General features: G+C 47.2%; 1 long non-coding RNA gene across 1 annotated transcript in view; it reads right to left on the bottom strand.

Annotated features, from left to right (window-relative positions):
- LOC127025890 (uncharacterized) overlaps nt 1-25,978 on the bottom strand; it is a 53,111-nt gene that overhangs the window by 26,332 nt on the left and 801 nt on the right. The window lies entirely within an intron of this gene.

Genomic DNA, 25,978 nt, shown 5'->3' with positions numbered 1-25,978 from the left:
GCCGGGGTCCAAAAGGATTTGCTTAAGAACAAGAACAGACTGATGAAAGAGCTTTTTGCAATATTCAAATGCCAATGCCTGCAGCAATAGGGGTTGCAAAACTTTAGGTACTCTCCATATGACCTTCCCCTTCATAAGTTTGCAACCTCAAGGTATCATTGCTCTAGGCTTAGTAGTGTGTTATTGCATTAGGCCAAGCATGAATAATATGCAAAGAGGCCTGCTGATTAGCTTTGGGAGCAGCTACTATGATTGCCATTTATTGAGTGGGGAAACTGAGGCACAAAGCCACGATGAGCAGATGCCCACCGTAACTTAAGACAAGTTCAGAGCTCAATGCGCAGAAGCACTGAGTGATGTCAAAGTACAGAACTAAGCCTACACACAGGCGCTTCTGCTTGAGCAGAAGGTGCGACCATTACAATTCAGGTCAACTAGAAACGCAGGGAGTCTCGTCATCCAAACTGCCTGACAAAACCATGCTTTCCTCCACTGCAATGCTATTGAACAAGCTCTAACACTTTCCCAAATCAGGGAGCAAGTGATTAACGGTATCAGAAACCAAACTGAGTTCCCCATCCACACTCCCAGCCCCTCAGTAACTTCAAAAAGGACTCTCTGGGTAAAGCATAGCAGCACAACACAGTTTTCGTAACAAAACACCTACTCCAACCTCAATCTACACCACGGAGAGACCAAGGAGAGCAGACTCGGCAGCACACATTGCCTTTGGCGAAGCTGGGAGATCTGCGAGGGAAATGACTATTATGACTAGAGTAATCCAGGTGCTTCTAAACCTCTGCGTAACACAAAACCGAGGGCTGGACCCAGACCTGCAGCAATGTAAGTGTTGCAAGGCGGGCCCGACCTGTAACGATGCCTCAGCAGTTGCTTGCTGATAGCACTCATGCTGCAGGGTTGCAGTCGAGCAGATGAGATACCCTCTGCTCGAGTTTAACTGAGTAATATGACATTATCCATCACTAAAATGCATCCAAAGTGTCTGCTTCACGCCTAAGACAGTTTTATCTTATGGTGCCAGGAACTACAAACACCTGGAAAAACCTGGAGAAATAAGTTTTGTTGTTTTTTTTTTTTTTCTCAACAAAATACTCAGGACCTGCAAAACCTGAGACAACAAGCGCTGTTCAGCGGTAAGCACATCCTCAAACGCTCTGCTGAAAACAAGCCTTGAAGCCACTCACTAGAGCACCAGCACTGCAGCATTTTGTCACAGCTTAACACATCAGGTCAGCTATTAGTTATTTGGCGAGAGAAAAAAAACCACCCCTGGTCCCCCCACAAACACCGTGCAAAGGCTCTAGCGCAGTCCTGCCTTCCAGTCGCAACCAGACACAGAAGGGCAAGTTAGAGCCAGGACGAGGCAGTTTCTCAGGCTGAAGAGGACAATAGTTGAAACTCAGAGGTCCTTCTGACCTGCACTTCATCATGTGTTTCTCGTTTTGACCCTTCCTAATTTTGTAGCCCCCTCCGCTTGCCATGGAGGGTGGTCACACAACCGCCGAGCTTTGATGGTATCCAGAGCCCAACCGAGATCATGCTTTGGCATCTACTTACAGTCTAATTCCAGGCAAAAATGGCATGCAGGGCACAAGATCTGATTAGGAAAAGCTGTTTCACAATGATACGCAGCTACAGGACAACTGGCAGATTCTGCCAGGAAGAGTTTATTTTGGGTTTTTTCAAAACAAAACTAAACCAGAAAAATGTGTGATTTTTATTGCTGGTGAAAGGTGCTGGATTTGCGCTCAGAGGAACCACAGTGTTGTGAAATGAGCTGGGGAGAACTGATTTCCCTATCTGATCAAGTCTTGCAGTATTCTGAATTTCTTCACATCCACATCACAGCAGCAAGAACTCAGAATCATTTTTTTTTTTTTTAAGGATTTTACATTAGCTTTGATAACAAAGTTATCAGCTTCTGGCTGTAAATCAGAATACCCAACTTAAGAATTATCAGAATTAAAGTATTTCTATTTCTCCCCTAAGATTTTTCAGTAGAAAACCCTCAAGTCTCCTACAGGAATTTTCAGGGGCTGAGAAACATTTAACCAAAATCCCTCTAGAATAGGCTAGTAACCAGCACTGTAAGCAAGCCTCAGCAGGGGTTGGATCCTAATTTCACATCTGCAGATGAGTACACCATGAAGAACAACTCACCCGTGGCTTATATTGTCTTCCCACCTCTGACGGTGTAATGGTTTGTGGTATTACCCCATAAGCTGTTAAATAAGCCATCTGGGTTTAAACATCCACCACCCTACTCGTAAAAGGGCATCAGCTAATAGATAGTTTTGGAGAAACGGGAAAAAGGAAGCAAACTTCTGCACTGATAGTGGCAGAGATGACGACGACTGGGAGGGAGGTGGGGTAAAGACAACCTCTAAATCCCGCTCCCCTTCAGCTAAAGCATCCCTGACTTCAACCTAAGAGCCTGCAACAGCAGCTTCAGCCGACAGCTCTAACAAAACATGGTATACACAGGCATTTTACTTGCCCTTCCATTAGAGGTAAAAGAGCATATAAGCAAAGAATGCCGTTCTATGGGAAAGAAAACAAGAATGTTCTGCTGCTTTCAACGCAAATTCTGCAAGTCAGGGAAACGTCCCCATCGCAGGGTCTCTGCGGACCCTTCCCAAACACCCGTTGTGTTAGTCTGTTAGTCAACACACGAGCACAGACCAAGCGCAGGGATCTATGGTTTCAAAGCAAACACACAAAGCTGGGGTTGCTTTACACCATCGGACAATGTTCTCTCCATCATTTATCTTGGCCAGCAAAGACCTTGCACTCTTGATTAATTTTGTTTAGGGGAGCGGCAGCGAATTCCAGGCCACAGTGCTCTGACGGGACATGTGGATGGAAACAGTCATGGCTGAGCACGCCAACGCTGCTCAGAAGTCTTCTTCAGGGAAGCCCACAGAACTGCTGAACCCTTCCCAGGGCACAGCCGGTTGCCCCAAAGCTTTAGCGTCGCCTGGCAAAAGCCGTGCCGCAAAGAATAGGGCTGGGAAAGAGTTTAGGCGGTGCCAGGATGCAATCGTTCCAAAGAACTCAGAAACAAGAAAATAACTTCCCCAGTCATGTACAAAAACAATCATTTTGGAAAAGCCTTCTGTGAATACATACACTCATTTACACTCTGTTGTTATTATTATACATGTTATTCTCCATTGGTGATGAAATCCATATGTCTGCTTTTCCCTTCAGTTCTTTCTACATTACTATCTGAGGCTTTGATTTATTTCCTGGCTTTCTAAATTGATTATTCAGAGCCATATAGGAGGGAAAACATGATACTAGAGACCCAGAGACAAAGTCATAAGCAAAAACAAAGGGCAAAAAAAAAAAAGACCACAGTGCCAAGTATCACACATCTGTAGCGTCTCTCAACAGAGGTGGGGGAAAAACATCGAGCTGTTCTCCGAAATGAAACAGACAGGGATTTATTGCAAAAACTACGGTAAACTAAACTTATTGGGCAAGGGTTAAGAAACTAAGGACCCGATCTTATAAACACTAAAGCACATACTTAACTCGATTTCGACATCAAAGACGACTCACGTGAGTAAAGTTATTGAGCATGTGTTTGCAGGGCATGAGGGGTTAGCGTTACAGTCATAAAAGTCTGAAAAGGCTGGGATAGAGAGCACAAATAAGCAAGGATTAAAAATAACCAAAATAGAGAAAGCTGGCAAGGAACTCTTGGCAGCTAAAATAATAATAGTAAAAACCCCACATAAATTAAAACATTGTTAACATTATATATGCGAGGGATCCTCAATCTGTCTGTTTGCCAGACTGAGCAATGAGATGGTCTTGCTGTTGGGACCTTTGTTCTTTATCAGCCCTCTTATTGCACGTCTAAAATTGGAGCCTTGTATAGGAGAAAACAGCTTTACTTGCTTAAATCTTCTCACCCAAATAAGACAGCCTGCAGAGCAGGAGGACCGCAGGATCAGCACCGATGGTTAAATCTTCCCAGTGGGACCTTCTCTTCCTTGATGTGTTGTTTCTGCTGTAACAGCGCCTGATGTCAGCACGTAGATGGAGCGAAAGGTCGTTTAAAGCTAAAGACGACTTACCTACATAGCAAAAGCCAAGCTGACCACCAGTCCTGTTACTTTCGCATCACTGGTAGAGCTCCTGCAAGTTCCCATCGTAGATGAGGACCACATGTCAGCCCATCCCCAGTAACCTTGCCCTCAGGGTACACATTCACTGCGGTAAGAGCAGTACAGAGCAGATCTAACCAAGCAAGCCTTAAACGTTCCCGCAGGTGCCATGACACAGCCACCGTGGGCCACCTTACCCTTTGAGGGGCCAGCTGTCATCTTCTAGGAAGCCCCAGAAAAAGAATACGTTGCAGAAAGTTTATTACGGTTCAAAAAATGCACCTTGCAATGGTGGACTCCTGCCTGCTTCTAGATGGCTCTCTCCAGCAGAGAGGAAAAGCCTCACCCGTTACTGCCCTTGTCCAACTTCTGCCAGCTCAGAACAAGAGCAACACTTTGAAACATCGAGCTGGAAAAAGTTAGAGACAGCAAGAAAGCGAGGAAAAACCCACTTACCCACAACTTGCAAGTTTCCTGTGGGAAAATTAGAAAATTTTTTTTTATTTTGTGGAAGGCTGTCAAAAAAGGGATTTTTCCCATAACTTACTTTCTTTCAGGGGAAATGCTGGAGTTGCAGCCAGCTCTATTCTAAAGCTCTTAGGTTTCCAGTATTAGGCTGGGAATATAATAAAAATAAGCTTCTTTGGAAGACTGCTGGTATTTCTAACTCCTAATAGAGCTGATTTTAGGACCAGCATGAACAGTGATTAGTAGTTTTTAGAAAACTGTCAATGGGAGATACAGCAGCACAGATTAAAAATGTCAGTAGGAGCTTTGGAGTACAGTTTAGCTCCCGTTCCCTTCTCCAAGCTACTTCCTTTGCCATATTTCTCAGAGACAAATTACTAATTATTCTCGGAGAGATGCTTTTTGTAGCTCCGTCTCTGCTGTTCAACGTCCACTTAAAGCACGGTCTACCAAACTTCGGCCGAGGAGCTCGAGCGCTTTGCTTCTTCAGCCACCTATTCCTCCGCACCGCTCCCTTCGCTCAGCTATAAACACCTACCCCAAACCACTCAGCAGCCAGGTTTCCAAAAAAAACACCAACCCTGACATACAAGACCCCCCCCTACTCTTAAGGGAAGCGCTGGGAGCTGCTCACCGTTCTGGCTGCCGGCAGCAACCGCTCTCCTTAAATCATCCCCCCTCCTTCTTCTTTACCCCGTTTCAGATTGGCACGAGGTCCCACCAACTCCACGTTGGGCTGGGAGAGGTCCGCCGCTGGAAGCGGACGTGCAGAAGAAGGCAGCTTCTGCTGGATATCACACATCAGGGACTGCTGTTGCCAGGCCCTGCTCCTCCACCAACTCACCCTTAGCAAGGCAGCAAGTCCCATTTGAAGTATTTAAGGCAGTTAAGGGATGAAGCGCTCACGGCTCAGGTATTAGAGGACAGTCCTTTCCCTTGCTCCCACTGAAAACGAGCAGCACGCTAATGGAGCAGGGGGTGACAAGAGGTTCCCATTTCCTACATTTTAAGGAAAGTCACATCACAGTGCTAGGAATTTCCTTGAGTAACTTGTTTAGAGGTTCCTCCCCACATTTGTTCACTGGAAAAAGCTAACAAAAACAAAAGCGGAAGAAAGCAAAGCTGGCCACAAAAAGAAATTAGGGGTTTGTTGAAGTCAAAAACCTTGCTTTCCGGGAATAGTTGAAATGACAATCCCATAGCACTGCACTCCAGTAAAACCCAAGGCACGTTTGCTAGAGCAGTTGATCTCAGACAGTCAATATCTAGGGACTGGATCAGCACAAACTACACGCAACAAGGAACGCGGTGCATTTATCCCAACTTCTTCCAGCAACCATTAACTTCCTTCCTCTACCCTTGAACTGTCTGAATTTTCAGCGTTGGTACCACATCCCATACTCAGAATTGGCAGGAAGATTAAAGAAGTCTGTAGCTCTTGTCTTCACGAGGCATTGCAAAGGGATCATGTCATTGCTAATCCTTCCCCCACCACCTATCACTTATTATATACAAAAAAACTAAGTCGCCTTGGAACCAGGAAAGTCTTTCTTTTTTACTTTTTCATCTTAAGATTGTCTCCACTTACAATCCACAGCGTAACGTTAAACCTCTCTCTCCAGTAACGCTAGCCCCGCTGGGCGTCTGATCTCACCAGCGAAGAACCATCCTACCAGAGCCACGGAAGCACCGGCAGACAGAAATACAGGATCCAGACTTCGGCTCCATGGGACAGGGAGAACTACCTTGTGTTCTGATAAGAACACAGCAGAAGGAAGAAAGAGCCTTAGGGATTTTTCAAGGGTCGGTGAAGCCTTACAGCTGGATGAGAGCGCGCAAACACAAGGCTCAGTAGTTAGAGCTGAAGAGATATTGCAAGAGAATACTTCTCTTCCCTTGGAGATACCATCTGGGCCAATAAACAGTAACCTGAGAGGGGCTGTGGTTACTGAACTATGCTAGATAACACCCTTATACTGTCCCCAAGACCTAGACCCACCCTTCTCCAACCACTTTCCCAGAAGCCTAACCTTTTTCTGGGTATTGCTTTTTTTTTTTTTTTTTTTGCAGAAAAGTTGGCTTGCCGTTGCCCCGCGGATAGTTTGTTGCAATACGCTTTGGTACCCGCACCGATGACAGCATCCTCTCTGCTCCTTAGTCACGGCCATTTGCAGACACCCTGAAAGAAACCCTGCAGCATCCCTTGACTTCTTTAACCACTACAGGTATAAAGCAGATGGTACCAGCAGCGGTGAAGTTTACCAACACTTACCAAGGGAAGAACCGTGACTAGATACAAGCTTGGGATAAATAGAGGGAACTTATTTGCCCTCCCTGTTGCAATGCAGAGGCATGAGCAGACACCAGGGACCTCGACTCCCAGCCCTGTGGTCTGTCCAGCCTGGGAATACCAGTAATTTTGCCTGCTCCATGGCTTCTTGCCACAAATAAAAGCGAACATGCTTCAGGGGCTGCGCTTTCTTCCCATAGACAAGCTGCCTCTGCACGATCCCAAACAAAGCATTACACTATGTGAAAAGAAGGCACAAGCCTTGCAAAGCCCATCCCGCTGGCTAAGACAGGAAATATCTCCCATCATCTCAGCTAATCCTCCACCAATACAATGAGAAATGATGTCCAACAGCCGCCAAAAGATCATTAAGTGAAGAACAAAAACACTGCACCGCCCATTGCAACAGAGCCAAAGGCAATAAAAGGGGAAACACAAACTGCAGCCAAGGGCTGGAAGGAGGAGGGGGGCGAGGAGAAGCAGCAAACAGCAGGCAATGCCTTCAGCAAAGCCCCAGTGTTGGAGTACAGGTGGTTCGAGGACATAACAGCTTAACCCCAGCTCCCCAGGAGGCAATAGCATCCTTTTCGCTGCCCCAAAGCATCTGTTTTGCTGGAAAACAGGCTTACGTTCCTGACAAGTACGCAGGAGAGTGCAAGAGGACTAAATTAAGGCCAACGCACTGACGTTACGGTAGGAGCGGACTTGAGCACGCAAAGCTGCCAGATACAAGACGGGTAACCAGAAAGGTCCCCCTGGCCACGCAAGCTCAGGTAACCCCACGTGTCGCAGCACCGTGCCAGCGTGACACATCGCATTTTCTGTATGCTCAACAGCTTCTCCCCTTAGGTTTGGCTATAATGAAAGGACACGCAGGCCACGGCTTGAGTTTACAGTACACCCCGAGACCTGCCTCCAGCTAACACAGAGCTTCTAGCAAGAGGAGACATCCCTAGCAGGGTCCTACCTGTGCATCCTCACACAGAAGCACTGTTTTTTTTTCCCCCTTTTATCAGCACGTTCAACTAACAGACTGGCTTTAGCCGCAAAAATGGGACTAGAATAGCCCTTTGCAAATACTTTGCTAACTACATTCAGCAAGTTGATGCTGCTTACATATTTCAGCACCAGGATATTAAGAGCTCTGGGCTACCTGGGATAATCACGCATAGCCCCGCATTAGCATGTCAGCCACTTTTAGGAGTACGGCATTTGGATGCTCAGGACAAATTCTTGCAATATCTCCCTACTGCTCCTCGAGAAGGTCTGTGGAATTAAACAAGGCATTTGGACGGACAGCACTGAGGGGAAACTTGGCATCTGCTCCAATACCAGCCTCCAAAAAGCATTTCCCAGGTTGAATAACTTGTTTTTAAAGGCAGCATTCCTTGAGATATTTTTTTTTTGTTGTTTTCTAACAAGTGCATTTAAGGCAAATAGATTTAACTCTTGCAGAAGCAGCACAGATAAGCCCCCTTCCCTTTGCTCCCTCCTGGAGAAAATCTTCTACTTCTAGTGTTTTTACAGAGTTCCCGTACACAGTCCCATCATGCTGCTGCCACGGGAAATCTTACTTTGGGGAATTTATCAGGGGAAAAAAAAAAATTATCCCACCAAGGAAGTTCAGACTTGATTTGTTTTTTCTTTCCATGGGACGAGAAGAATAAAACCCCCCAATTTTGTGCTTGAATTCACATTTTCACTTAGAAGCAGTGTTTTGAAGTTTCACGGTTTATCTCAGTAGAAAACATCCATCTTGTAAAGTCCACCCTTACCATTCAGATCTTCCATTTGACCTTCTCCACATACTGCTCCCTACATAGCAAACCTTGCCTGCTGCCATCCTCACAGCCCAGGAGACTCCTCCGCTCACAGTCCCAAGTGATGCCAGAGGACGAGGCGCTTTAGCCTCAATCGCCTGCATAGCTCTTAGTGACTGGGAATATAAAAACAACTTTTTTTTTTCCAGCCTACAGCTTGTGGACACCCCCAGACACCCTCGCATACCTAATATTTCATCAGCTCTTCTACATCTATGCTGGTTTGCACTTATCTTCCTTTAGCCAGCAATTCTTCCACTGCCACAGAGCAGCTCTCGGATTCAGACGAGCGCTGTGCTCTGCAGTGGTTTGCAGTGACAGAGCGGTGCCCACTTGCCAACCCCCAACAGCTGAAGGCAGACTTATTCCCCTGTAGACACAAAGGCCTGGGAAACAAACGTAATTGGCTTTAATTTGTTGTTTGCTTACATTTTTGATAACGAACACAGAGATGTTGGCACCCTGCAGAGCACAATCTCTCCTTGGTGAGGTTTTCATTGCTGTCTCTCATCTCCACACAGCGATAGTAAAAGAAATGTTTCCCTGAAGCAAGGGGATCAGTTGTGTGCTGGAAAGAGCACGCTGACTCATATCCTGCTTCACAACACCACCAGGCATTCATGTTCCTCCAAAACGTTTGGGAACACCTATGGATAAGTTTTGGGCTCAGGGATGCAGGGCAAGATAGCATCGAGAAATTAAGATCGATGGAGCTTGCATAAACCCCACGCACCAGCCCTTAAAGTAACGCCTAGATCTCAGCTGACTCCCCAGGCAATTTTCACCCGTCCAGATTTGAAGGCAAGCAAGCATATGACATTCAGTTTTGCAGTCAGATGCTTGCAGCAGCATTTTGGGGCAGACCCAGGGACCGATTGTCTTTGAGCACAATAAATGCCCGAGTCTCATTTTCAGCAAGGCTCAGCTCCCATTGATTCTGGTTAGAGCTGCACATTACTGAAATTGGGCCGTTTCATTGCAGTTCAGCAAAACACAGGAATATGTGATAAAGCCTGACTGGGCCCCCTCAGTGGCACCACAATTATGCTAATAACGATAATAAAAAGAGGATGTTCCCTCCCAGAAAGTTTATAGCCTGAAGAGACAGCCAGACAAGAGCGGAGCAAAGGATTATCATTATCGCTAGTTTCTGTGACTCAGAGGGGCTTACCCAGAAGTCACACACAGACTGCAACAGTGCTGGGAAGGAGTTCAGCGTCCTAATTCCCACACCCGTACCTCTCACGTGCCATACTTCAGCAGCTCTTCTCCCTTTACCTTCCCCGCTAACGGGACCATCCAGGTTTGGAGACTAAAGCTGTCTTTCAGAGGGAAGGGTCCTGCTGCTACTCAAGTTGTTATCAAATCCTCCAGTTGCATAAATACCCAAGACACTGGGCATCAAAGTCTGGTTTACGACAACTCCCAGCTCAGACATCTTAATTTCTGCACACAGGACACTGCAAATTGTTCTGTAACACATCATTAAAATCCAGTGGGAACACTGAAGTGATTACCCCAAAACTGAAACACCCAACACCTTCCAGGAAATCTTAAAGGTGTTTTCCTTAAACATACTCAACAAATCCTTTGCAACAGAGAGTGACCTATTCCAGTGTTTGGGTATTATATTCCTGCTGCGGACCTATTGCCAAATTTTCCACATGAGTAATACTGAGTAGGTGGCACAGAGGGAACGCACATCCTCGCTTCTCATCGGGCTTGAGATCTGCCACAGGCTCCAAACTGGCAGGGAGAGGCAGGGGGGCCCGATCCCCACCTCCACTGTGCCACTGGAAATCACCTGCCTTCCAACAAGGTGCTGAGCAAGCTGGAGCGTGCGCTAGTCCTGGTGCTTTGGGTGCTGCTGGGTAACTTCATCGCTCGGGTCTGGTCCGAGTTCAAACCCCACGTAACTGTATCCTCACCTAAAAGCTGCTGTTACTGTTAAGCAGAATCATTTTCTCCTGGAAGACTTAAGAAGAGGGTGGTTTCCAGTGGAGGTTGCTCCCTATTAAACCGTCAGAGTTGTTCCAGGGCTTGCAGCAGTGAAATCAAGTTTGCTACATGTGGGGATGGCTTTTATTCAAAAGCCTGATGACTAGACTCCTCACACAGAAGCTTCACCAGCTCAAAGCTCCCAGAGGAGTCGATGGAGAGAGGCAAGGTGCCACCAGGCAGCGTACACCCCTGTTACTCTCCATCACTCCCTGAAGGTGCTTGTAAGTCTATAGGGAGCCTAAGATGAACACATTCCTGACTGACACCTAAGCGTGTATATGTACATGTAGCACACAAAGATAATCCCCCCACCATCCCAGCCTACGCTGGCAGCTCCTACAAGTGACAGCTGACAGCACGCTAACGCGGAGTTTGAAGGCTTGCAAGAGCCCTGTTTATACGTCCCAGCACGATACTTGTCTTTTTATTTGCAATAGAAAAAAAACCCACATGAGACCCAGGCCTAGGTCACCTCCAAACCCTCCCAGGCAGAGCTGTTAGCTGGCCAGTCTTTCTTCCTCCTCTATTTATGCACCCGGTGATTTACGTGCAAACCTCGTCCATGACAAATTATATCCAGGGTTTGTTCCCCACTCCGAAGGGAGGGTGTTTCTCCCCACTGCGACAGTCGCCTCAAAGGCTAATCTCATCCTCCGGCAGGCTCGCAGCACCTCCCTGACTGGCAGCACTGACACATGTATTCCCTCTTCCATCATCCAGAACCTCAGGGATTATGAAACACTTTGGGTCTGAGTGGTTTTTTTCAGGCCTGGCAAAATCTCACTTAATAAAGCTTGCTGTTTTGGCAGCGAACCATTAACAACTGTTCTGTGTCTGGTTTTCTCCTGCTTACATCTACCTTTTAGCAGCAGCCTCCAGACCGTGTTTCCCAAGTTAGAGAAAGGTCCACGACATAGTGCCAACAACCTTCAAGTGGAAGATATACAAGTTTACTCTTCCCTATCCTCATATCTGGTTACCCATCAGGAAAGGCAATTAAATTACCTGGTTGAGAATAAATCACCAGTAATAGCCATTATTCCTTGACATTTACTTGTTTTCTTCTATGTCACAGCAAGTACTTAAGTAAGTAAATATCAAGCAAACAACTACATAATTGAAGCATTCAGTTTCAAAAGAGTTTCTGAAGCCATCACAAGTAACACAGGTCACAGGGGTAGAGTTTCTTTGCATTGACACTGCCAGAATTGGGCTCTATTTATGTTGAACTCGCCCAAAATTTTTAACTCTGGATCTATTAAATGGGCTAAACCCTAGGGCAGCAGGTATTCAATTAATGTGGAATCAGAAAAGCCAACAGAAGCATGCATGGAAGCTCTGGGCATTTTTTTTTTATTCCCAAACAGCTCACCCGTCGCACTATAAAGCTTGTAATCTCTACGTAGGTCTGCAGGAACATGCAAGCAATTGGCACACAGGCTACTTTTAAACTGTCTGAAGCAGAGAGAAAAGCATCATTACAGGAACCTGGAAGCCACCTTTGCTTGTTATTGAGCAGTTACTGAGCTCCCATTCTGCGCACGGTTGCTTTTCACCTACCAAGACTGGCAGAAGAAGATCTCCCACATAGGATACAGTACTCTATTTCAAGAGATTCAGAAAATGACTGTGATAAAGCATAAGAAGTAGCAACAGAAGTGATCCAGCAGATGTTTCTCTATAATACTTTTCCAAAACGATGCTCGTCTTTAAACAACCACCTAACACACCCACAGAGCAGTCACCCTGCTCACCAGTTTGGCCAGACAGTATCAGACACCGGTTAATCTCCTACTTGCTGTTTCATGCAGGAATCACCGGGTTTTCCATTACTAGAGACCTAAACACCCACATTGTACCTTTTTGCCCACTTGCTCCCACTCTGTCTGTGGCCAATGGTTTTCCGCATTCCACTTCTGCAAGTCTTCCCAGCACATTGCAGTAACAGCTAGGTCAAGCTCATGCACAGATGTGCAATGCCAGTTCCTCCACTGGTTAGCCAAGCTCTTCACATCCATGTGGTAGCAATTAAAGGATGACTTCCATTCTGCCTCTGCTTTGCTGGTGCTTCCCTGGCTTACTGCTAAATCACTGTTCCTTTGCTCCCCTTCTCACCCTTTTATTTCCATGTTAGCAGCACCTCTCCAAGTAGAGACTCCATGAGACTTCCTGGAGTACTCCGGGTTAGACTGGTCTTCTCTTTGGCTACCCCTTCTACATGTGCAGATGCTTTCTCTTCTGCCAGTAATGCACATCGATCGCACCTCAGTGCCATCCCAGCTAGCCTTTTTACACCTCGTGCCTCCACCCCATCATCGTCTTGCCGTGATCCGAGAGCCCTTTCTCCTTGGGCCATACACATAGCCCATATCCCACTCTAACATCTCACAGAGGTTTCCTGAGCCTGGAGATGAATGCACCCCCCATCCTCCCGTTGTGCCATATTCTTCACCGCAGAAAAGCTTTCTTGCCCCTCTTTCCTTTTCTCTCTGCCCCTGGACCGACGCTCTGTGCTACGTACAGTGCCTCACCGCACGGTGATGATTTCCCTGCCTGGAAACAGAGAAAATCTCTGCATCATTCTCTTTGGGACAGACACCTCAAGTAACTCTAAAGGAACAAAAATCCCCTAACAACAGCATTGGCTCAATGCAATAAGTACAACCGCAATTAGCCAAGCAGAAAAGGGGTATATCCACAGCTCCAAGGTATTGTAACCATACGAGCAGCCATTCTATATTTGAGAGGAAGCCATGGGATCTATTTGTATCATGCGATGATGAAATAGCTTCTAATCCAACAGTAACCAAGAAGGATGTTAAGCCACAGCTAGTAAATGAGGTATTTTGAAATCAGCAAGCCCAGAGAACTTGTATTTGAGATTTAAAAGGGACCTGGCCAAAGAGTGCTCTGGATCATTACTGTTGACTTTTAATAAGTCTTTGGAACACTGAGGGCTGGAAGAAAGCTTATGTTGTGCCAGAGTTTTAAGAGGATAGAAACAGGATGACCCACAGAATTATCCACCTGTGACCCTGACTCCTATCCCAGGTGAAATAACGGAACAGCTGTAAAAGAACTTCATTAATAAAGCATTAAAGGAGGGTAACAGCAAATGCCAACAGCTTGGGTTTATAGGAAGCAGATTTGTCACTAAGTTGAGAAATTTTTTTGGAGTCGAATATGTTCCTTAAGCTTGCAGGCTGGATGTAAAAAGGAATACAAAGTTTATACAGTTTAAAGCCAACTGAGGCCTTACAAAAACCTCAGCCTTCCTATCCCTGTAGAAGGACTACCAAAACAGTTACAGAAACCCTGATGCAAGCCAGGAAATTGTGGGCTAAGACAGGCAAGCGATCCTTGAGTCACCACGTGCTGCGGAAAGGCACAATTGCATGAGCAAAGGGAAAGGAGCAGCCATCACTGGAATTTCCCCGGTGTGAAATGCAGAACATCGTCACTCCCTGCTCTGGATTTCCTTGGCTCGATGCTTCCACTACTGAGAGGCCCATTGGCTTCTAATTCGTTGTCTTCAGTGCAACATCAACATGACATTCATAAAAACTTCATTTATTTGAAAACAAATCCATAAGCTGAAGCGCAAGCATGAATACCAGAGATGCTTCCAGGCACACACCAGAAGATGTGCCTCTGACGCTCAGAAATGGCAGCGAGAGCCAGAACAGAACAATATCCTACTGGTAAGGGACTAGTAAACTCATTACACATCGTGAAGGCTTTGGGTCCTTGCCCAAGCATAAGAAGAGAAATGTGGGGGGGGAAAAAAAAAAGTAAAGTTGCTGTTCATGTCATCTTCTGCTATGAAGCAATGGGTGATGAACAGCCAAACTGCCTAACACTTTTGGGTCCGATATTACACAAAGGATGCGCTTCATCTCTAGCAACATCTCTGCCCTGCCTGAGAGGTCAGCTACGGTGTGACCTTTATGAAAAGGCCAGTTTTCCAACCCAGGAGCCAAAAAAAATAATAATCTTCAGCCACAACCCTGTCATCTTCCCCTTGATTTATGCCTGCATGGGGGTCCCCGACAGCTCCAGGTAGAGCAGCAGCGAGTTGGGGAGAAAAGCCATTCTTTACTCTCAAAATCGTTAGCGCACGCAGCAACGCGCATCGGGTATCGCCCCCGCTCTGCCAAACAGCTGGGCTACCCCGGGCATCTCAGGGACACAGAGAGGGTCTGTGAACAATTTCAAAATCCCCCTGATGGTCATTGCTGAGCCTATATGACTTCATCTCAGTTACTCTTATGTTTTTGAGAGTCAAGAATAACATTAATTTTCCATATCTTGTGGTTTTTTGGAGGGTGTGAATAAATTCTCTTGCTGTGAGTTATTTAGGTATCAGCAAACCCAACCCAGCAGTGGGGAAGCCATTGAGCAATACAGAAGGCCCACGGTAGAGATGTGGCAGGCAAAGACTCACCAGTATGACACACAAGCATCAAGTCAGAACCATCAAGAAGAATTGCAGATACTTCTTATAGTCATGATAGGTCTACTCAGAGAAGTTAGCCAAACTCAAAACTTGTGAAAAATTAATTTACCTTCCTTTTCTACGTTTGGTTTCATACCTTATACACATGCATGAATACAAAATGCCAAAAGACAACAGACTTGTGCCCTTTCGGACCACCAGGACTCAAGTAACCCCCCAAATCCTTCAGAAAAATAGCTTGTTGGCATTTCAACAAGAAAAGCTATGCCATTGTGATCTCCCACCACCGTGCTGTCTCTTCCTAAAGACGTATCTCAGCAAGAGCTTTAAACCGAAGTGTCATTTGGTCCAATGGCCACTGAAAGTTAAGCACAGCTCAGAAGGACTTACAGCTAGTCTCTCACAGCCTTATTTGCCCGATGTTGCCCATGTTGCCTGCTTGAACTACAGAGCAGCTAAAAGCTAGGACTACCTGTTAGGCCACGTCAATCAGAGGACTACAAAGCATACCCTGGAGAGGCAAAAATCAAAGCTGCTTTGGGTCTCAGGTTTTATTCGGCTCATCCCCGTGTTTAGAACTCCAGTTGCACATATTTTCACCAACCGATCCTCGTGAATTCTCAGGGTTGGAAGAAGCCCGGAGGGCACAATGAATCCTGTATCCCAAAGCCTGAATGCTTCCTGAAGGCAAACTTGTACCCATGGTGGTTAAGGCTACTTTCCTCCCTCGCCTCTGAGTTTCTCTTCCTTTCCTCCAAAAACATCTTGGTTTTTTAATGTGTGCTCCTCAGCTCAGCTAAAGCCCACAAAAAAACACACAGAAAGCCTCCATTTTACTCAATGGATTTTTGAATCCGGCTCAAGAGGAACAAGCCTCCTACATGAACAAGTGCAGGAAGAACAGGAGGAGAAGGAGAGACCTCATTTAAGACTATACAAGGGGAAATTGCAAAAAATTACCTAAACCTTTAGGAACATATTTATATTTTGATTTCATGTAATATTACTTCCTGGTTTCCAGCACATATTCCCTGGGCGTCCCCTATCAAATATCAGGCAGTATTAAATCACTGATCCCTGATCCCCGTAGCTCTCAAAAACATCTGTACTAATTTGTTGGTTTTCCTTAACATGAGGGCCAGATGAACTCCTCCAGGGCTCAGCCAAGTGAGATCGCTGACAGATGCAGAAAAGAAGTGCAAAGATTTTTCCTTTATTAAAAATAAGGTTCCACACTCCAAGCCCTGAGCTTGTCGTTTGCCAGAGTGATGAAATGACACGCGGCAACCTTGATCCAACACTGTTGTGGATACAAAAAACAGGGTTCTTACCTAACGCTACGCCACTAGCAAATGACTTCTGACAGCACATCCAAATTGGCACGGGCCAACAAGGTGAGGGGTCTGGCAACTGGACACAGCCCTTTTTTTACTAGGGGTCTCTGAAATGCCTCAAAGGCACATAGTTATTTAAGTTCACTGACCTGTCAAGGCAGCAAATCTGGCACCCGGCTCACCACTTTCAGGACCCCGACTCCATTTCTGACAAACTTTGCCGCAGGAGCTCAACACGAAGCTGCCTTCTTCACAGGGGCAGCAGATGTGAAGGTAAGCCAGCTCTTTGTCCTTGCCGTTCACGACGAGGCACCTCAGTCCAAATCACCGGCACAGGCTGCTCTTGGAATAAACCGCAAAGCCCCAGAGGGATGCTAGCTAGCACCATCTCTGGTGGGCAATCCCTGACACCTTCCAACTCTTTCTTTCTACACACATACAGTAAGTCAAACTCACGCTAAAGTTGTGCCAGGTAGTTTGCAGAAGCAAGCAGTCAGGAATTGAGAGGGGCAAGCCACAGTTCGCTCCTATCACCTTAGCCACGATGTTTTGCATCAACAGCCTCACGCACCCCAGCAAGGTGTTCACTTATTTATTAGTGAATTAGTTATTTATTAGTGATTAGTTATTTATCACAGGCATTTATTAACGATCACGCAGATGTTCATCTCAGCGACTTCAATTTTCAACCAGCACAATAAGCAGATCGAGCCACATCCCTATTTTGCAGATGAAGCTGTGATCCTCTTCTACTTTTGCCCTGGCTCAGGGAAGGCACTGAACTCCAAAAACATTTAATTGCAACTCAGTTGAATAACCAGCCTTCCCTTGAAACAAAGAGTAATTTTCATAGGAAAAACTCCCTTCCAAGTTCAGAAGAGTCCCAAGGGAAGGTGCTGTCTGCACACAAGTAACAGTACGAGACACTGGTTTTCTCCCTGTCTGGTGGGCTTTGTGATATGGATGCTTCTCTTTCTGTAGAAGAACTTGTACACTCCATACGGGATGCTGAAGAGGTATCGGAAGCCACCCTTGCACTAATAGGAATATTAATCTAAGTGCTAGCTAGCTGCCAGGGAAAGACCTACTTGCCTGTATTAACCTCAGGCATGTGTTTAGCCCCAAAAGACTCACCACAAAACTTGTCAGCGCCACGTATCTCTGCACAGGAATGACTCATAGCCCTTTGCCAATGCTGGTGGTTCACGGTGGGCATCCCCCTTCAAGAACTTCTCCCCAGCGATGACCCAGTCAAAATGCAGAAAAACCCCAGGAAAAAACCCAGATCCCTCCACCAGAAGCCTGAGGATGCATCCCAGCCAGGGGCATTGGTCAGCCCATTGACAGGCTGTATCTGCTTTCAATAAACTTTTATAGCCTGTCAATGCGCTGAATCCTACGCAATAAAATCTGTGTCAAAAAAAAGTCTTGCAGTGCCAGTGTCTCTTTTTTCCCCTCTTTTTAACTTGAGGACAGCTGGGAGGGACTGATTCAGGGGCCAAGTTCATAAGATTTTTTTTTTTCAAAAAAGAAAATATCACTTAAAATTACAATGGGAATTTTCAGAGCCTCCTTATGGGGAGAGCAGCCATTTTCAAAAGTGACTTCATTTCCAGAGCTGGCTTACCTCCCAGTATTTGAACAAGCAAGGAAAGAAAAATTCAGAAAGTAGATAGGTTTCAAGTTTGGCTTGATTGGTTTCAAGTTTAACAGTCATAAACCAGCCTTTAAAGTTCCAGGCAGATTCTAGGATGGTTTAGCTTATCAGGCTTGCCAGTCCTGAACTTCAGCTCACTGACCAGAAGAGATGATCCTGCAAAGCATTGCCATCAGTAGACATCTTAAGGCATAAACCTGGCACAGACAAGGAACCTGAAAACCCTCAGCTGGCAAATTTGCAGATTTAACCCTGCGAGGCTTTTGCACGGAATTCTACAAGGGGCCAAGGTCTGAAACCCTTGGTTTGCATCCCTTCCCTGGGATGCACTTTTGTGGCAGTCGTTAAGGGCCATATTTAGGCAGCTTAAATCCCTTTCAAGTCCCTGCACCTAGTGAAATGGGGAGCAAGGGACATTTAAGAGCAATTCAGAGACCCCAGTTAAAGCACCAACTGGAGACAGAGGGACCAAGGAGACTTTAGGGCAGCCAACAGTCTCTTTATTCCCTACCTTTAAGATGCAGGTAACATTGTTTTCTTAACGAGCATGTTAGGAAGATAGATATGCTGCCAGTGGTTCACAGGCTCCATAGCTCTCAGGATATGCAGCCCAATTCCCAGTCCCACTGATGGCTGTTTAGGGCAGTTCTCACCCCAGCTGATGGTTATCCGTAATGCCGGGTTATCAGGCAGAGTTTTCCCTGGGAAGAGCAAGGCTTTGATAAAGCTCCCTGCAAAAAGCTATGAGTAAGCAGGAGGAATTTTCCCTACTCTCATTGTTTGGACTGTCAGTCACCCCTAGCTTTGCTAGGAGTAGTACATGAGCCTACGAGAGAGCTGTAAATACCATGTCCCAGCACGTGTCTAAGGGAGGGGGATTCACGCATGTAGGGTGCAAACAGCTGGAGCTATAGACAGCTGTTCTCCACCACAGCACATTGACTGATGGAGTCTCTCGCCGAGATGTCAGCTTTTGCTAGTGTTTTAGGAAAGATAAGTCGCTAATGACCGCTGTTTAAATGATTCTTGGCAGGAAGAAAAACACAGAGGTCCTTTATGAAGAGTTGCTCTTTATCTGTCAGAATAGCAGCGCCAGTTAATTTTTTTTTTTTTTTGGTTTCCATGCTATACGTTGTCTCTGGGGTGGGTTGGGAGATGCACGTGGGGGAAGAACTGCTTTCCAAATCTTCTAGACTAGATGTTAATGTCTAAGACGTGATGGACTGCCTGCTAGAGTCCCGCAGCTCTATCTCCTAATATCACCTCCTCAATTTTTAAAGCCCTTTTGTTTCTGGTGAAAGGTGGGGGATTGACAGCAATCAGTTTGAACAGCCACGGGAGAGGTGAGGAAAGCTGCTCAGCCCTGACACAGAGGGACCAGCTCAGACTGACAACGCTGCCTGGCGATCCATCCCAGAAGGGTAATTTATACTGACGGGTGGCCTCTGGACGGACTGGTTTCGACAGACTGGTTTCCCACAGCATCCCAAGCAGCAGCTCCTTGGAGAGTTCTGCTAGCAATCCGGCCGGCCAGAAAGCAAATTAAATAACGTAATCAATGCCCATTCTCCAGGTGGCATCACAAGAAGAAAACGCAAAGACAACAAGCCATACCCTGATGACAGAAAGCTTACTCTAAACTTGCATGACTTCCAAAGTCACTCAGTCTTGCCTTCCTATTTACCCTGGACGTATCATACTGCTTTGGACTTCAGCCTCCACAGCGCACAAGCTTTTGCGTGGCAGCAAACCCCAGTTGCATGCTTCTTGATCCAAAATGAGCATACGGATCCCTTCGTAAGGAGCAGGAGATTCCCGTGAGGCCAACGGCATAGACGCAGTGGAAGGGCACTGTGTGAGTGCAATGGGGAGAGCAGGTTCTGGAGAATCTGGGTCTAATCCCCTCCTGTGTGACCTCAAAAAGGCCACGCTTTTCCTCCTCAGCCTCCCCATCTGCACAGAGATGGATAGCCAGACTGCCTTACCAAGCGGTGAGAATTAACTAGTGCCTGTAAGGCACGCCGAGAGACTCAGATGACAGGTACTGTGTAACCGCCAACTCTGTTCTATCATTCCACCATCCCCTTTGCCAAAAATCTGCCTTTCCAGAAAAGATCCAGACACCAAATACGTTATTAAGTGAAGATGTCTGACAGTAGTTCAGCTACGTAGAGATGTTAAATAGTAATAATAATGAAACAATACTCAGCATTTGAGGACGCTGTACATCTTCAAAGCACTTCACCAAAACATTAACTGATTATACCCAAAATAAATTGCTCACAGCTGTTAAGAGATCCATGAGGTATTCAAAAGAAATGGATGGAACATCATCCATCCTGGATCATACAGGGGATGCATGTGCTATAGCGTAATCAAGAGCTCAAAGGAAATCACTTGCAGGGAGGTCAGCTTTTAGTGCTCTTTCGTACACCTCAAAGCACGGTTTATTGTTAGAAGCAGCAGCACAGAGGCCTGAGCTCCCTCCTCTCGACTGCAGAAGAAAGCTGTGACAGAGCCAAAGCCTTATTCGAAGTTCAATGTCATGCCATTAAAACTCCTATTTCAACTTAATCTTAGCAGAAATAGCTGCATGCCAGACAGCTTAAGGCATCCGTGGTGTTTATAGCCACAACCAAGAGAACGTAGATTTGGCCCGCTTGTAGTAAACACAGCAATCTCATCCAACAACCCCTTTTGCACTCATCTGTCTTAATTTAAGCGTGGACCTCACTACTGCGATTCCACATTATGCTGAAGAATTAAGACTACCTCCCCCCAATCAGCTCACATCCATGGCTTATAAAAGCATCACCTCCCTCTCCTCTGCCCACCTCTCCCACCCCCAAAGCAAGCAGCTGGGAAAAAGCAATTTCAGGTGCATAGCAAAAAGCTTGTTGCTGTAACTGCCTGGTAGCACATACGCACTCAAGAGAGCACCAGGGCACTTGCATCTAAATAAACCCAGGAGAAGTATTATTTCCACGTACAATTATTGGCTGGCTTTCCAACACTGGAGCTAGTTCCTGGCCTGTTCCCTGCCAGAGCACAGCATCTGCCTAGGCAGATGACTGGAAAGACACGAGCGGGGGACCTGGCATCTGCAATAACCATTAAGGTACAAAAGGTTGTTTGTTCACAGAGCTGCAGACTCGCTCGTTTACAGCGCACGGCTGAACACTGCCATGGCCTGGTGTTTGCCGGTGACCCACTTTGTGGTTTGCCTACATTCTCTCACGGTCCCTACGGGCAGAGGCTCAGAAGAAAACAAGCCCTCAGAAGCCCCAAAACAATGACCAATTTAACACCACTTTACCACAGCATTAGGCTTGGCCTCTTCAGTCTATCCCTTCCAAAAGGAAGGCAGCCCGCTCAGTGTAGGATGAACACCTGATCCCTCATCATCTCACAGCAGGAGTGCAGCACATCAGGGCAGATGTGCTGTAGCACAGCAGTAGAGAAAGAGTGGAGCATGCCCCAGGTCCAGGGTGGAGCGCACCCAGAGCATCATCCTTGATAAAACCTGCAGCAACCAGCACAAATCAAAACCGAGAGGTCCTGCCGAGCTTCGTTTTGGGGGATGAGGCTAGCAAAGGACAGAAGAGCAGCGTCAGCCATGGAAAGACCAGGCAAGATGCAGGTCAGGAATAACACACACCTGCCAGCACCACACAGGCCCAAGCCAGGAGCTTTCTAGATGCCAATGGCTAAGACGAAGGCAGAGCAGCCAGCCTTGCATCCGCACAGCATTGCAGCACGCTGCAAGGAGCTTTTATCAGGTATCGGGGAAGTCAAGGCTTGCTAGGAAAGGGGGCGATAGTGAAGACACATTGACACAGCCCGCATCTAGAGGAAAGAAAAATAGCCCCTCATTTTCTTTAGCCTTAAAACTCACAGCATGCACAGTCTCACAGGAGTTTTGGTTTCAGCCTTTTCTACCATTTGCACGCCACGTACTGGAGATCATCCTGCCACACATCATCAACATCTCCAAAGAATCCCAAGGTGACTGCACTTAAAATGAAACCTCCAGTACCCTCCGGGAAAGCCGACGCGCCCTGGGTAACGGAGACAGCAACCTACTTAAAGACGAGCTACTTAAAAGCAGTAGCTTGTGGTATTTTGCCAAACTCTTCTCACTCGAGGAGAGCACCATAACACGTTTCTCTGGTTTGCCCCCAGTTCACAACACCTGACTCGGAAGCGGCAGGGGGGTTTGTTTTGCAAACCACATTTTAGTGGGGGGTCACTATGTTCGAGTGCTTTAGGCTCTACAAGACAGGAATCACGCCCTTACACTATGCTACAACTTAACTGGGTCTATATAGATTATTTTAAGGAAGCTGTTTAAACATACATGTCACATCAGCTTGAAATACATGCTGGAGGACACAAGCATGGAATAGGGGCTGAAAAGCTCGCCCCTGCCTTGTGCACGGTAGAAAATATCCTGATAACGTCACACAGCACACCAGCTTGAGATATCAGGTATGGTCTGACATCAAGGGACAGCGCTGCACTGGGCAGAAGGATGCTGCAAGATGCACTGTGGATGTTGGTCAAAAGAAACATCTTTACACGCAGCTCTGTCATTTAGGATCTGCAGCATAAAACGTAAGGCAGCCTGTCAGCAGGTTGCATGGCCAAGGTCTGAAAGTACAGCTTAAAAAAAAAAAATAGCTCTGTGTGGGGCATCAGAGCAGAAAGAGCCGAGACCGGCTGCAAATCAGCACTGGAGCGCATCGGCAGAGCTACATGTGAGTTCCCAGGGCAGGCGTGAGCCATGCCCAGAGCCGAGCACTGCAGCGATGGGTCAGACGCAGGCTGATTTGAGGTGCTTCACCCCACCGTCTGCGCACCCACACGGTCACGGGAGGAGAAACGTGGAAGGGCAAAGCACACACAGCACCTGCTCGGGCTGTGCCTGGATCCAGTCAGCACGGTCAGCCTCTCACTTGGCAAAAAAGCCACCACAAATACAGTTTTCTCCCATCCAAGCCTCTCTCCTTCCCCCTCTGAGCTCATTCATGGCTCAGGCTCCGGACAGCTGCCGGGTTGCCAAGTCCCCCCCAGCTCACTGAAGCACAGAGCAACACGATCAGGATGATAGCTGGGCCAGCTGTTAGAAATCACTGCAGGACTCAAAACAACTATAGACCAAGCAGGGGAAAAAAAAAAAAAAATAAACCGGCCGAAAGCCCCTCGCTCCTTTTCCTCGGCCTGGACATCGTGGTCTCATTGTTAGCACCATCCTTAAATCGCCAAGTGAGCCCTGGCCAAAATGACAGCTCATTAAGAATATTTAAAAAAAAATACACTGGGTGGGGACTAAAGGAGCCCAGGGAACAGGGACCAGGCAGTGGATTTTTTTCACACCTAAGTGATTGTTTTGAATGCAGCTCAGGTCAACAGAAGTGACCTTGATCCTGACTGGGACCAGTGCCAGTGGACTCCAGAGTGAAGTCCCTCCCCACCCCTCCAGGCATCAGCAGAGCCACACTGAAGTTCACAGTACTGCAGGAAGGCGAGCTGTGTGCCTGCAGGACCTGCTGGTACAGAAGGGCTCACATACATTTCTATATAGGCTCTGCTTGTAGGAGTTACCCAACTCAGCAACCTGCAAGCTTAACTCAAAGGCAAAATCCCCTCTCTACCAAAAAAGCCCTTTCTAACTGCAGGGAGTTACTGTCTCCTGCCACAAAATCCACCAAACTCATTTGAAAACACCATTTTGTTTAAATTAGAGCACATTAAAGCAGGCAACAATGCCCCTGTCTACGTTTATGGGAAGCATGGTGTCTTCCCATGGTGACTGGCACAGTGGGCTACCAAATGTCCCCAACTGACACTAAACATCAGCAAAGGGACATTGAGAGGATGGAGAAGAGCAGGATGTCTGCTCCCTGAACATGTAGGGACCAGGAACAACACAGACTCAACAGCTCAGCAAGGAAGATGGGATTTTCAGGCACAAATATCCACAGGACCCCCACTGACAGCAGTTGGGCTGCAGCTCTGGCTTGTTCTCCCTAAAAGAACAAGGGCAGGGGGGGTAAGCTGACCAAAAATGTTCATGCCAGTGCCCAAGTACCAGGCCCTGCATGGGATACCCCTCGCCAAGGCTGGGGGGGGGAGGCGGCAGAGGTCTGTCCCTGCACATCAGGTTGGGATGGGGCTCGGATGCCATAAACGCTGGTGGTGGTGACAGAGGACTGCGTGGGAAGCTGAGGAAGAGCAGCAGCCCTCAGGCAATTAAGAACGTAGTATTTTCTCAGCATATCACCTTACTGCTGCTCCACAGCCTTCAAGGCAGGTCTTCCCAGCCCCTCTGCTTTCAGCAGGCAGGACGGGGACTTGCAGCTGATTTCCATTTGAAGCCACCGCCAGTGGATAACATTATTGTTCCGCTCTCCCTCTGCTCCCTGGCTGGCAGGGGCTGTCTCAGTGGCAGTGCTAGGCCACTGTCCCTCTACACCCCACTGCTTGCACAGGACCCAAGCCAAGACACAGAAGCCTGGGAATTTCCCTCGAGATTTTAGGTGCCTCTCTGCCTCTGGGGTGGGAAGGGGGCTAGGCTAACATGCCACTCCGTTTGCACCACCATCACCAGCCCCACAAGTGCCCAGATACATCCTGAGCATCAGGACTCTTAAGATATGTCTCCACACCTCCTTCATGCTGTGCTAGCTCCATAGAAATAGCAGAGCCCCAATCTGTCAGCTCTATTTAGCTCTGCTGCAAGCACATCTGATGAAGCAAAGCCAGAGGTTATGCTCCCCATTACAAAGCTGGAAATAAGGTTGCAAGAAAAAAAAAAAAACCCAGAGCAGACACAGTTCTAGGCTGGGCCTGTCATCAAGATGCCTCCTGAGCTGTTTCCACCATCATCTCCCTAATGCACAGCAGTGTTTCTGTGCAGAGTGTTTCTCCAGCGCTGAGCCCTCCCCATCTTTACTCCGCTCTTCAGGGCGGCACATTAGCCCCAGTGTGTGGCCATCCAAAACACCCTTCCCCTCCTGGCTGTAAGTTAAGCCCAGTGTTTCATGGGGGAGAGGAAGGGGACTGCACCTCCGCTGTTCAAGAGACTCTTGGCTCTTCAGAAGGAGCAAGCGTTGCACATACATTTCAGCAAACCCATGGGCTCCCACATCCTCTCAGCACATTAAGAAACAGCTGACTAGTTAGTTATTAGAGAGTCTGGTCCAGATGAACTCCTCCCTTCCTGTCCTCTGCCTTCCAGAAAGCTGGTCTCTCCCTTTGGAGAAGTCTCTCACCTACAGCAAAGGCTCCGGCTAGAGAGCCCAAGGGTTCGTCATTTTTGGTGAGAACAGGAGCCACTACAAGCTCTCTCCTGCGACTGCGTTTCTTCACCAAGCCTCCAGCAGAAGCATCCTGACAGCTTGCTACCCTCATTTCAGCCCCAGCTCCCTGCACCGCTTCTTCCCATACCACAAGCTCGCTCCCACTGCCTCCAGGTGCGTAATACAAGCATGTTTCTGCCTAAACACTACTCCTGGGCAACTGGCTTCTTTCTCTTCCATTCTTTTATCCTCGGAGGCTTTGCTGCGTACACAGAAGGCGGGACAGATGTACAGGCTGCTGCAGCCCAGGGTGCCCTGTGGGACAGTAATCGCAGGATGAGGTAAGGCAGAAGGAAGTGGGTGCTCTAGGCTGAAGGGAAGGACAGCTGCGGCTGTTCCCAGGATCTGGAGCAAGTTAATTGAGAAAAACCAGAGTTGGACCTGAAGGAAAGCTGGGCATTCACAGCCAAGAAAGCCAAACCCCTCTGGAAGAAGCCCTGGCCTTTGTTGCACAA

Source organism: Gymnogyps californianus, chromosome 25 (genome assembly GCF_018139145.2).
Source record: "Gymnogyps californianus isolate 813 chromosome 25, ASM1813914v2, whole genome shotgun sequence".
Classification (NCBI taxonomy): Eukaryota; Metazoa; Chordata; class Aves; order Accipitriformes; family Cathartidae; genus Gymnogyps; species Gymnogyps californianus.
This window is presented reverse-complemented; position numbering and strand designations above follow the sequence as displayed.